This window comes from Heterocephalus glaber, unplaced genomic scaffold (assembly GCF_053883595.1).
Source record: "Heterocephalus glaber isolate CG9 unplaced genomic scaffold, H.glaber_assembly_v1.0 deba00001463, whole genome shotgun sequence".
In the NCBI taxonomy this organism is placed as follows: Eukaryota; Metazoa; Chordata; class Mammalia; order Rodentia; family Bathyergidae; genus Heterocephalus; species Heterocephalus glaber.
Window position 1 is genome coordinate 13,886,499 of NW_028258310.1, and position 13,535 is coordinate 13,900,033.

At 40.9% G+C, this 13,535-nt stretch overlaps 1 long non-coding RNA gene across 3 annotated transcripts in view; it reads right to left on the reverse strand.

Moving 5' to 3' along the window:
• Positions 1-562: 562 nt before the first annotated feature.
• LOC110351129 (uncharacterized) overlaps positions 563-13,535 on the reverse strand; it is a 46,034-nt gene continuing 33,061 nt past the window's right edge. Inside the window, exons 5-6 of one of the 3 annotated variants that reach the window (XR_015438862.1) lie at positions 5,368-5,592; positions 563-2,169 (exon numbers count right to left, since the gene is read on the reverse strand). This is a non-coding gene — a long non-coding RNA (uncharacterized LOC110351129). The remainder of the gene's footprint in view (positions 2,170-5,367; positions 5,593-13,535) is intronic. The other 2 variants (XR_015438861.1, XR_015438863.1) reach the window with 2 other exon arrangements.

Below are 13,535 nucleotides of genomic sequence, written 5' to 3' on the forward strand. Positions count from 1 at the left end.
TTATATTTCCTCCAGAATTAGTTTCATTAATTTGTCTTCTAAGTTATTTCTTAGAAGTTGTCAAATTTATTTCAAAAAAGATTTTTGTAATATGCTTTCTATATCCTTTTAAATTCTGTAAAATCTGTGGTAATGTCTCCTAGATCTTAATACTGTAATTTTAAAAATGTATAATTGATATTGTGTAACAGAAAGAAAAGGTCTAAAAGAGCAGGGGAATTGGGAGGGGTAGGGGAAGGGAGAAAAGGGAAAGGAAAAAATATGAGAAGAGGAAAAAACTGGAAACAAGGTCTTTCCAAATAGGGAAGGGTGGATGGGGTGAAGGGAGGGCAAGGAAAGGGGAATAAAAATAAGAACCAAGAGACTCATGTAATGGTACAAGATCCCAATGATGAATGTAACTGTATCGTATACCTAAAATGTACCAATAAAGTTAATGGGGGAAAAAAAGAAAGAAAAAGAAATATGCACTGGCTCAGAATATACATTTTTTGAATCACTCAACATCTTAATTAAGCACCTAGCCATGTGTTCTGCCTTCACTTCTCTAGAATGCCCCTGCAGGGCTTCCATGACAAAGACGATGTCAGTTGCTAGTGTCCATACAACTAGAACTGTCTGCCCTGCACTTGTACAGGGTGTAAGACCTGACCTTTGCCCTTATGGAAGCTCTGAGATGATTGAAAAGATGCAGCTTTTCCTGTGTGAATGAGGAACAAAAAAGAGCAACCAACATTCAACAAAGAGCAACATCGTAGGCATACAAAGTGACAGCCTGGCTATTTATTCCTCCCAAACGCACTCTCGCAGAGCCATTATCAACCCATTTCCCAGAAGAAAACTGAGATTCAAAGAGAGTACAGTAATTTATTCAAGACCACACAGCTAGTAAGTAGCGAGTTAGGTAGTCAAGGTTTAACCTCAAAGCCCACACATTTGTCTAAGTGAGTGTCTATGTGTTATTGCTATCAGCAGTAGCAACCTATCGAGTGTCAGTTGTGTACCAAGGCACTATGCTGAGCTCACGGGATCTAATTTGGGCTGAGTTCAGACTCTGTGAGATCCACATGCAGAGGAAAGACAGGTTACCGACCTGTGTGCCTCTGCGGCTGGAAGGAGCACTGGGCACTGAAGGGACCCAGAACAGCTCATCTGATTCTGAAAGAGGGACACACAGGATGGCTTAGAAGCAAAGCGTTGGAGCTAGAAAAACCTCTGTATCTACGTTTCTTCGTCTAGAGAATGGAAGGAAATTATTTCATCAGGTAACAGAATATTAAATGAGATGATACACACAAAGTGTCTTGTCAGTGCCTAACACAGTCACTGCTTCAAAACAGTAGCTGCTACTATATTATGATGCTGGACAAAATTGGGTGGAAATGATGGTGAGCAACATGGGCATACAATAGTTCAGCGTTTCTTGGCATAAGCCCTGACCCCTTAGAACTTACTATCCATCTGTTTGAACAAATACATCTCAAACAATGTACAATTTAATTTATGCCTTCTCTAAAATCTGTCCTGGGGGGAGAATTTCTCTGCCACTGGATGAACGTAGGCAGGCCCTATGGCTTTTCTGTTTCCTTTTAGGAAACTTACTCATTTTAATTGACAAACTATGATCTCAATTTGAAAATTAAGATGCCCAATCACCATGTAATAATAACCATGTTTAACGTGACTTAGCATTGTCTTCCCCTCCTCTCCTTAGACCTGGAGTTGGGGAATGAGATGTTCTAGGCGGCTTTCAGTCCTTCTAATTATCCACTTATTCCTACTCCTTAGGGTCTAGGTGCAGGGCTGGAGGAAAGGTAACAGGAAGCAGTAAAGTTCTCAGTCCCTGTGATAGGTAGTGAGCAGTCCTCCCTGCACTGGGTGGAAGGCAAAGCTGACTTTCTCTTGAGGGGTTTTCCTGGTGTTCTTTGGAGACCCCCAGTAATGTAGACTGCTCCCTTCCATTTCCCCGACATGAGCAAATGCATTCCTATTTTGGCTGATTGCTCATGGCTGCACCCAGAGTCCCTGGGTATTGTGGATTCCACTTCCAGTTTCTTTCTTCTTTCTCTTGCTTCCTAGGGTGGTCCTCTCAGGCAAAGTCCAAGATGGCCCCACACTGGCTTTCTTTTGCACACGATCCACATCTGGTCACTTTGAACACAGTCTGCTCTGTTAAGCAATAAGAGAACAATCATTTCCCATGTCTCGGCCAACATTCAGGGGCTAGAAGTCATTCCCATTAACCTCCCTCTTGCTCCTTAGATTCCTCGGTCACTGCTCACTCCTGACTGCATACCACAAACAACAAAGGACTTGTTTTAAACACTTTGAGGGATTTCTTGAAGTCATTTTCCTCTCATTTGAGATAAAGTGCAGCCCCGCCCCTCCCATGGGGGTGAAGAATCCTCTTAAGTATCTTCTAAAATTTCCAATTGGGTGTGGTAGCACACATCTGTAATCACAATGCAGTACTTGGGAGGCTGAGGCAGAAAGATCACAAGTTATAGGTCAGCTTGGGCTACACAGAAAGACCTTGTCTCAAAAAAAAAAAAATCCTCTAATTTCTAACCCTTGGCTCTTTCATACCCCTTGAGGTAAGTAAGTGTTTTCTCTGCCTTCTATGTTGAAAATATTTGTATTTTATTCTACTACCTCCCTTTAGAATGAGCCCTGCCAACATTTCCCTTTTAATGTCCTGCTACACTTAGAACTTAGTGAATGACTCATTCTCCCTAGTGGTGAGTGCAAAGGTGCCCTTATACAGGCATTACAAGCCCTCGGTTCTTGTTCTAACCTCAGCCCAGTTTCTCCAGGTGACCTTGGAGCAGCCCTTTCATTGCTCTGGGTCTCAGCTTCTCCTTTCAGTGAAATGGAAAACAAATCTCTGTTCTCACCCTCTCTCCAGGGAGGTATTGTGAGGAATAATAAGGCAATGCCTATAAAGTGCTTTAAGTACTTCGGGGAAAGACATTGGCTAAATACCAAATGATAATAATAACACTGTCATCATCATCCACATTATTATTCATGGGTTGAGAGGAGAAAGAGGTTGCTGATGGTGTCTTTGCTTTGTGGGAAGGAGGACTTCAGGCCCCAGGATGTTCTATCAATAAGTCCAAGCCAATAAATACCGAGCACTGGAAGTGGAAGTTATCTAGCCATAAAGGCTGAATGTACATGCCCATTTGTATTGGAAATGACAACAACGGACTCTATTCCTCATTTTTAATTTTTATGACTAGTGCTCAGAGCAGCTAGAATCGAGGGGAAATTGCATTCCTTTTCTGGGGGATGGGGAAACAAAGGGATTTTTTTTCTTACCTCTTGGATCTTACTACCCCTCACTCTCTTCTTAGCGTACCTTTTTCCTTTTCCTATACTCCCCTCCTTCCCTCCTTTCTACTCTCCACCCTGCTGAGTTCTCATCAGCAGAAAGGTTGTTGATCTGGTTGGAGATGAGATGCCAAGGGGATCCGAGGTGAGCCAAGGGGAGACCAGCCCCAGACCTTGGAGAAGAGAAGAGGGGTTCCCCTCCTCTCAATCTCTCACCCAAACTCATTCATTCATCATAAAAAGAGAGTCACATAGCATCTGAGAAGTGTGTGGGTGCCAGAGCGAGGTCAGTGAACAAGAATCAACCCCTGCCAGAACTTGAGTCCCTTACATTCCCACAAAAATCTTCATTGGAGGCCAGATGGGACCACACAATTCATGAACAGAGAGACTTTTTATCCAGCAATACAACTATCAGCCCCGATGATTTCCAAGTTTACATTTCTGGTTCTAGAGGACATCTTTTCATTACCACCCCAAATAAGCTGTGTGTGGTTGAGAATTCACAAGATTGTCTCCTGATGTCCTCACAGAGATGCATACGTCTTGAAGCTCGGGGTGGTATGTGCTATGGACTTAAGTCTAAAGACAAGTCTAAAGAGTCCAAGTCTACTACTTGACTCTTAAATTTTCTAAGTCCCAGTTTCTTCATACGCAAAATAAGAATAGAAATAGTGACTCCATGCACTTTCTAGAGGTGATGTGGTGGTCAGAAGAGATGATAACAGCAGGATGGCTGGAGGTTAGGAGTGGTTGTAGAGCTGATGCCCACATTGTGCCAACGTCTTTGCTAGGTGAACGAGGTCCCCTGAGCTATAGCTGGAGATTGAAACACTAAGCCCAGCTGCCTGGGCAGTTGAGCACTTGCTATTTTACATTCTAGGATTCTGTAGGTGCTAAGGAAATAGGAACCCACCTTTATTGTATTTTCTATTTTCAAATTTTAAAAAGGTAGAATTTTTTCTGGTTATAAAAGTATGCAAAAATTCAGACAATGGAGAGAGAAGTGAAAAAGAAAATTTTAAATGCTACGTGGTCTTAGAAATATAAATTGTAGGAGTAGAGCCTTCCAACCATTTGTTGTGCATTCTCACATATATTTTGTTCCCCAAAAACAGGCCCTTAATGTACCTTGTTTTGAACCTGTCTTTTTGACCTAAAAATGTACCCTGATTGGCTTTCCACAGGCTTTTGTTTATCTAAAAGACTCACCAGACCTGGAGGTCTGCTCTCTAAATGTAGCATCCGCTTTGAGCTTTTGCAGAATTTTTTAGGGGTCACTCCCAGAGCCAAGAAGGATAAGAACCTCCCCCAGCTCCAAGACACCAGGGCTAGGTACATTTACAAGCCCGACTTGCTAGGTTCTGAGACATTGACATCTTGTCATTTTCCCCTCTCTTTTTAAAATTTCAAGCTGAAGTTTGATGTTGAATTAAAAATGTTGCCAGGGGCTGCCTGCAGGGCCCTCAGGCTAAAACAGTGGCAGCATCTGCCAGGGGAGACCCACAGGTCCTTCTTCGGACCATGGCAACTTGCAGATGGCATCTGAGCCTAGCAAAGGCAGGCAGAAATGTGCATGTGAAGGGAAATTCAAGGATCACTACTCTTTTTTTAAAAAAAAAAAGCCCACCTTGGCAAGTGCTTGCCCATTTTATTTGGGTTTTATGACTAAATGTCCATAGAATGCATTGTTTTCAGATGCTTCCAAGATGGTAGAAAAGGAGGAGCCACTTGTGGGAGAAATGCCAGACCTCATTAAACATTTTGGGGCACAGGATAAACAGGGTGAAGGGTGAGTGTGCTGCTGATCAGCACATTTCTTTCATGCATTTGGGGTGTTTGCTGAGAGGACCAGATGAGAAGGGGTAGATGTGCTATGGAGACAGGAAAGCCTTCTCCAGTGGAAGCCCTGAATTCACCTATGTGCTTGCTCACACACAGCACTGAAAGGGGTTCATAGTGGGGCTGGAGACCACAGCAGCTTCCACAAAGAGAAGCCAGGTGGCCACAAGACAGGAATGGAGTGAGACTTACCTTTTGCTCCAGATCTTTTAGTTTCTTTTGCATCTTGTAGCATGTGCATGATTTCCCTTTCAACACAAAACAATCAAATAAATACTTGAGCTCAAAGGAAACGTGGGCCCTTGTACACATCCTTTGGGAAAAATATTCCTTGGTGAGGGTGAGTTTTCCTTATCCTTCACATCATGCATGAGCCACTGAGTCACCACTGAATAGCATTAACAGCCTCGTTCTTTCCTACAGAGAGAGAACTCAAATCAAAGAACTATCAATAATGAGTTCAATTATTATTTTTTATGATTTGGTGTACTGTGTATTTTCTGATTGTAGAAAAGAAGTGATGGGCTTAGATGGTACAGACAGCCTTCAACTAATGAGACTGGCTTTTGCACAAGTCTTGTGATTGCCATTGTATTGCTTATACTATGGCTGTTATAAAAAAGTAATATTCAATATATTTATTAACCTATAATTCAAGCTCATTCTCGATCCCAGCTGTGCAGCCTCTTGAGATGTACAAATTATTTAACCTCTCTGAATAGTATAATAATATATTAGTTTTGTTAGTAATTCCTGGCAGGGGAAAAAACCCAGATGTTGAAACCTCAAACTGATCCATAGGTATGTTGAGGAGGAAAGACAGCTGTAAGATGGAATGGAGGCAGTTTGGAAGAATAGTTGTTATCAAGACCTATATCTTACTGAGCAAATCCACATAACTATCATAAGCAATACCTTCTAGGGCAGCCTCACGATGTGTCTCTATCATGATGCCAAGCTTATTTTACTCCCCTTACCGTCTTGCCTTTCTTCCCATGTGCTGTCCTTCACAAAGCAACTACAGAGATGGTCGCTGCATCTTATGAATGCTTGAGACATACCCTTTTTCTAGGTTGAAAGCTGTTGTTGGTGATGACTATAGTAAATTATGGATGCTGGGGGAATACATGAGGAGTAAATGCACCTAAAAATTGCTCATTTTATTTTCTTTCTCTCAACAGCTATTGAGTAACTGCTAGTGGCAGGCACTGTTCCACAACAGTTGTTCTTAACTGGGGAACATTTGCACCCACTGGGGTCATTGGGCCAACATCTGAAAAGTTTTTTGGTTGTCACAACTAGGGGATGCCACTGACAATTAGTGGCTAGAGGTCATGGAAGCTGCTAAACCTACACTGTACAAAACAGCCCCTACAAAGGGCTATGAAGCCCAAAGGTCAAGGGTACCAAAAATGAGAAATCCTATTCTAGAGGCTTGAAGAAATTACATCCCTGAACAGACAAAGATCCCTACTCTTGTGGAATATACATTTTTCAAGGAGTCAGGAAATACACTGAATAATAAGTAAATTTTAAAAGGATAGGTGGTATTTTTGAAAAATACAAATTGATCAGAGTAAGAAAAATCAAGAATCAAAGAATGAGGAAGATCGGAGAGGATTGTGAGAAAGTGAGGGGGTGAGATTTGAGGGAAATGAGAGAGGCCTATTCCAAGCAGAGGGAACAGCTAAAGCAAAGATTTGAAGGTAGAGGAACCTGCCAGAGTCATCTAATAGCACAGAGCCCAGTACAGGATTCAGTAAGCCAGGGAGAGGAGCAGAAGATGAAGTCAGAGAAGGAGCAGGAATCTAGATCACAGGGCCTTGTCAGGTGCTGTAAAAACTTTAATACTTATACTGAAAAAATGATTTTGAGCATAGATGTTGCTCTGGTGAGACTTAAACTTGCAATCTTCCTGCCTCAGCCTCCCAAAGTTCTGGGATTACAGGTGTGTGCTACCACACTTCATTACTTTGTGCTTTGAAAAGTTCACTGGCCGCTCGATGTCAGCAAAGAGTCAGAGGAAAACAGCAAACATCTGTAGGGATAGTAAGTGAGCCAAAAGCCTGATTCAGTCACAAGCATGAGAGGCAATGGCATTCTAGACTACAGATGTGGAAATGGAACTGGAGAGAAATGGATGTTTTAGGTGGCTGAATCAACAGGTCCTGGAGACTTATTGGCTTTGGAGAATCAAGGAAAGGAAAGAGTCAAAAGAGTATGAATCAGATGTCTATATCTGTTTGGGAAATGTTGGTTTTGAAGTACCCATGACACATCCAAGGGAATATTCCAGAGGGAACTTATGTGTAGGATCTGACACTCAGGGAGGGGGCAGGCACATTTAAGAATTATCTGCAAATGTGTAGTAATCGCAGCCAGAGGAGTAGATAAAACAATCCATCAGCTGTGTGGAGTATAATGAAAGGAAAAACTAAGTCAAAACCCTGACAGGAGCACCAATACTTAAGGGATGGGAAGAGGAAAGAGCCTTTAAAAGAAGGCTTCTGAGAAGAATCAGCCCAGAAGAATCAAGAGATTGTGAAATGGGCCGGGGATTTAGCTCAGTGGTTCTGCTGTCTGCCTTGCAAGCGCAAGGTTCCAAGTTTGAACCCCGGTACCAAAAAAAGGGAGATTGTGAAATAATAGAAGCCAAAGAGAGAAAGTGTTTTAAGAAGAAAGAGCTTGGTGCAGTGGTGCACGCATGTAATCCCAGCACTCTGAGAGGCTGAGGTAGAAGGATTGCAAGTTCAAATCCAACCTTAGCAACTTTGTAACTTAGAGTGACCCTGTCTCAAAGTAAGATTTTTTTAAATGGCTGGGGGCTCAGCTCAATGTGAAGGCCTTGGGCTCATTTGCCAGCAGACACACATACACACACACACACACACACACACACACACACACACACATACCCCAGAAAGAGAGAGCCAGGCATAGTGGCATGCATCTACAATCCCAGCTACTCAGCTACTCAGAACTGGGCCTATGGGCATGGGGGAGAGGTGGATTGTGGGGACCATGGACAATGCACCAGAAAGGCCTGGCACTGAGAGTCATCCCCATCTTTTGGGTCAAATCCCCTGGCTCCTGGACCAAGATGCAAGTGAGAAGAGCCTCTGAGGAGGCTATGAGCATACATGTCTCTTAGTCCTGGTGGCCCAGTGAGGAGGGCATCATCATACTTCATGACCAGGTCCCAGAAGACAGCAAGCTGGTGAGTGGACACCCTGTCCTTCATGTTTATGTTTTCTTTTATTGAGTATGGCAGCTAAGAAGGCAGAAACCAGAACTCAGTGAATTAAGGAGTGACTTGGAGTTGAAAATTTGTAGAAAAAAAAATGTAGACAATTCTTTTAGGAAGTTCATTAAGTCTACATGTGAATTTTAAAAAAAAGAATTGGGGGCAAACCTTCATACAAATTATCTCTTAAATGACACATTGGTCCCAGGTGTCAAAATCTCTTAGGGGAAACATTTTCACATGAATTTCCAAGTTAATGACTTCAACTCTCCATCTTATTTGAGAGAGCACAGACTCAGCCAGAGACAGGTATTCTAACTCATCTCAAATTTCCTTTTCTTGAAACAAAATTATATTTCTTTAATTAGCTCCACAAATCTATCACTCTGTAATCATTTTTGTGACTTCCCTCAGAATGATTTCCAATTTCTTCTAGTTTCCCTTTAATCACTGGAACATCATAAAACAAAAACCTAGCAACATGAAATGTAGCGGAGACTCATCAGCTAGGTGACAGAAACTGACGGGCTAAACAAAAAACGAAACTCCCAGAAAGGATGAATCCAAAGGCTGTTGGGGAGCTCATACAAATAAACACACAAATCTAAATTGAAAAAGGGCAGAAACCAAAGCAGTTTGGGGTACCCATGTGCCAGGAAATGGTAAGAGCCATCGGGGTGCAGCCTGCTTGGGTCACAAACTAGACTTTGGCCAAAAAATGGAAGGTGTCTTCACTGACAGTCCCAGCAGAGGGGGAGTGGATTCCTTCCAAGGCAAACTCAGGTGCCAGACTGGGAAACAGCCTAGTCATTCACATGCCCTTAGGAGATTCAAGTACCAGAGTTAGAGCTAGTACTCCAGAGCTAGTACTTGTCTAGCTGTGCTCCAGGCCCCATGTCACTGAGCCTCCGGTAATAAAAATGCAAACCAAGATTCCCTACAGTGTGTGTTCCTTGCCAGTAACCCTCTTTCAATCTTCCTCCTTTCTCTGAATTCAAGTTTCAAATCTCAAAACTTAGCCTGGGACATTGATGGAAGAAACACCTGAGCTGTGCGCCTGGCTTGTTTGATGAGTAGAGATAGCAGAAATAGAAAATTCAGACCCCAAAGTGCGCCTCCAGCCTGGGTGATTCTGTTTGGCAGAAGCCTCAGACAGAGGAACTGGAGAGCAATCAAATGCCCACTTTTCTTCATGCAGGGCACATGCAGGAGGCTGACAATCCTACTGTCTCTGTAGTCCTATAAGCTCACACACTTCATTGTTAATCCCAGACTGTAAATGTCCTTTATTCATTCACCATCACTTAATTGTGTGCAAAAAGAAATGTCAGTATTTTTCTCTTTTTATCTTAATTATGGAGAAATAGTTGCAAAAAGTTATAGGCAAGTATGACTCTTCTTAAACAGGTGTGTCTTATTTTGCGAAACAGATGTATTTATGGAAAGATACATGTAAGTGGTTCAAGGATTTTGTAGTGGTTGTTGTTGTTGAATTAATCAATATCTGTTTTCCCTGTTGGCTAATACATTCAGAGTGGCTTCATTTCATCCTAAGCTTCAGTCTTTAGAAGCATAAAAACATAGCAGTAAAGTATTCTGGCTTCGTAGTTTAAATTCAACTCCACTACTTACTAGCTATGTCCCATTGGACACATTACTTATTGTTTTTAAGCATAATTTTCCATATCTATAAAAGGGAATTTAACCTTATTTTTCTGAGCAATGCACAATAGTGTGTGAGCTTGGCACAAATAAGCACCTATAAACTTTAATACTTATTATTACTTTTGGCATTTATATTTCTGTGCTTTCCAGTTTTGTTAAGCAATTAAAAACTTGAAAATGATTCTTTAAAATTTTGTATTGGGCCAGGGATGTAGCTTTTCAGTGGAGGGCCTGCCTGGCAAGGGCAAGGCCCTGAGTTCGATTTCCAGTACCAAAAAAAATTTTTTTTATTGTAAAATCAGAAAATGTTTATTGTACAAAATTTGGAAAATACAGGAAAAAAAAACTAAAAGTAAAGTCTCCTCTACTCCCATTCCTGAGATATCATGCTTACATTCTGATGCTATATATATTGCTGCCCTCTGGGTATTAAGTTGTTCAAAGCACTAAGAGATGTATTATTAAAGGAAACTCAGCTATGTAGATGAGTCCTTTTAAAACTTTGTATTAGGGTAATACAAAGACTATGAAATTCACCTTTTCAAAGTGTACAATTCAGTGCTTCTTAGTAAACAATAGCCCCTTGGTATTTGAGGGGAACTAGTTTCAGAAACTCCTGTGGAAACCAAGATCCATCCATGCTCAAGTCCCTGATGTAAAATGGTGTAGTATTTGCAAATGTCTTAGTTACTTTTCTCTTCTTGCTGAGACAAAATACCCAGCACCCAAAGATAAAGGGGAAAGGGATTATTTCGCTCACAGTTTGTAGAGGTTTCAGTCCATAATTGGCTGGATTTGAGACAGAGTGGCAGAGGGGCAACAGTTCACGGCAGAGGAAAACAGCAAAAGCAACATGGGAGAAAGGGAGAGGCCCTCAACAGCGTCTTTCTGCCCTTTATCTTATGCAGGCTACTTAGGCTGAGTAGCACTCACCCTTAATCCTAGTGCCCTTGAGCCTAGCATTGTACCATGAATCAATTCTAGCCTCTCTTCTCCGAAAAACCCCTACCTCATTGACATGGATTTGGGGGGACATCTGAACACAAGCCATAACTGCAAATAACATACAAACATCATCCCCTCTACAGAGGCTCCTCAAATTATGATGAGGCTGCCTCCTTATCACCAAGGGATAAACCTATTGTAAGTTGAACGTGTCATAATCCTAAAATGTTTTTAAAACATCCAATCTGCTGACCATCACAGCCTAGCTACACAGTACACTGTAGAGTATCAGTTGTTGCTCCCTTGTGAGCCTGTGGCTGACTGGGAACTGCAGCTCTGTGGACTACCCTCACAAGAGGGTGTCATTCTGCATGTTGCTAGCCAGGCCAAAGAATGAAATTCAGACTTTGAAGTAGGGTTTCTACTGAATGCATATCACTGTTGTTTTTTTTTTAAGAATGGGAAATATTTTTTGAGAGAAAGGTAGCTTTTGTCTAAAGGAGACAGAAGGGGGCCCAGAAAGTGGGCTGCCCCTCCATATCGCTTTCTTTTTTTTGTATTGGTAATATTTATATTTGAAATCTCCCCACTGAAACATGAGGTCCGTATCACTTTTGCATGAACATAAAGTTGAAAAATTGCAAGCTAAGTTGCTATAAATAGGGGACTATCTGTACTTTAAATCATCCCTAGGTGACTTATAATACCTAGTACAATATAAGCGCTATGTAAATAACTATCATACTATATTGCTTAGGGATTAATAACAAGAAAAAAGTCCATACATGTATATTAAAGATGCAGATTTTTCCTCAGTATAAGAATGGCTCATTGTATTAACAAAGTTGTGCAAAAATCACTACTAATTTCAGAATATTTTCATCATCCCCCCAATAAACCCTATATTCACTAGTATCCTCCCCATTTCTCACTCCCCACACCTCTTGGCACACCAATCTACTTTCTGTCTGTATGGATTTGTCTCTTCTGAACAATTCACACAAATGAAATCATATAACATGGCCTTTTATGTCCATCTTATTTTCTTTAATAAGTTAATAAAGAGGGCCGAGGATTTAGCTCAGTGGTACTGCACCTGCCTCGCAAGTGCAAGGTCCTGAGTTTGATCCCCAGGACCAAAAAAAAAAAAAGATAATAAAGAAATAAGGAAAAATGATGTTTTCCAGGTTTACCCACATGGTAAAATGGATCATGTTGTCATTCCTTTTTACTGCTGAACAATATTCCAGTTTGTGGGTAGAATACAATTTGTTTATTCATTTATCCAGTTGATGGACATTTGGGTAATTCTACTTTTTGGCTATTGTGAATGATGCTGTGATAAACATTCATGTACACACTTTTGTGCAAATATATCTGGAACTCTTTTTAAAAGTAAAAATATTTTTAAAAATCTATAGTAGAGTTTTAAAGTGTTTCTCATAAATCAGTTTAAAATATTATTATATTTCAAACAGAGAAAAACATATAAGTATAATAAAACCAAGGACCTAGCACATAAATTTTTTTCCATTAAGTTTATTGGTACATTTTAGGTATGTAATACAGTTACATTCATCATTGGGATCTTGTACCTGTACATGATGTATCTTGGTTCTTATTTTTTTCCCCATTCAACCCCCTCCATACCTCTCTATTTACAAAGACTTTGTTTCTATTTTTTGCCTTTTCTCATATTTTTTATTTTCCCTTCTTTTCTTTTTTTTTTTTCTTTCTTTTTTTTTTTTTTGGTACTAGGGACTGAACTCGGGTTCTTGCACTTGCAAGGCAAGCAGCGGAACCACTGTGCTAAATCCCCAGCCCTTCCCTTCTTTTCTTTCCCCTATGCCTCCCACTTCCCCTACTCCTTTAGACCTTTTCTTCCACAATATCAATTATACATTTTGATCCTTATTTACACTTTTAGTTTTTCACACCAGAGTAACTATTCAGTATTTACACATATGTGTCCTATTTATTTCACTTAAGAGTATGGCCTCAATGTGCATCCACTTAGCTATAAATGTCTCTATTTTCTCATTCTTTATGGCTGAGTAGTACTCCGTTTTATTTAAAAACACACACACACATCTTTATCCAGTTTCCAGTTGATCAGCATTTGGGCTGTTTCCAAGTGTTAGCTATTACAAACTGTGCCGCTATAAACATGGGTGAGCATATATCACTGTGGTATGATTCTTTTAATTCTTTTGGGACGATACCAGCAGAGGAATAGCTGGTCAAATGGGACTTCTAATCCTAGTTGTTTGAGGTATCTCCACAGTGATTGCTACAGTGGTTGCACCAGTCTGCACTCCCACCAACAATGAAGGGTTCCTTTCTCCCCACACCACCACCAGAATTTGTTATTGGTTGATTTCTTGATAGCAGCCATTCTTACTGGGGTGAGGTGGAATCTCAGCATTGTTTCATCTGCGTCTCTGGAATGACCAATGATGTTGAACATTTTTCATATGTTTATGTGCTATTTCTACTTCTTTGTCTG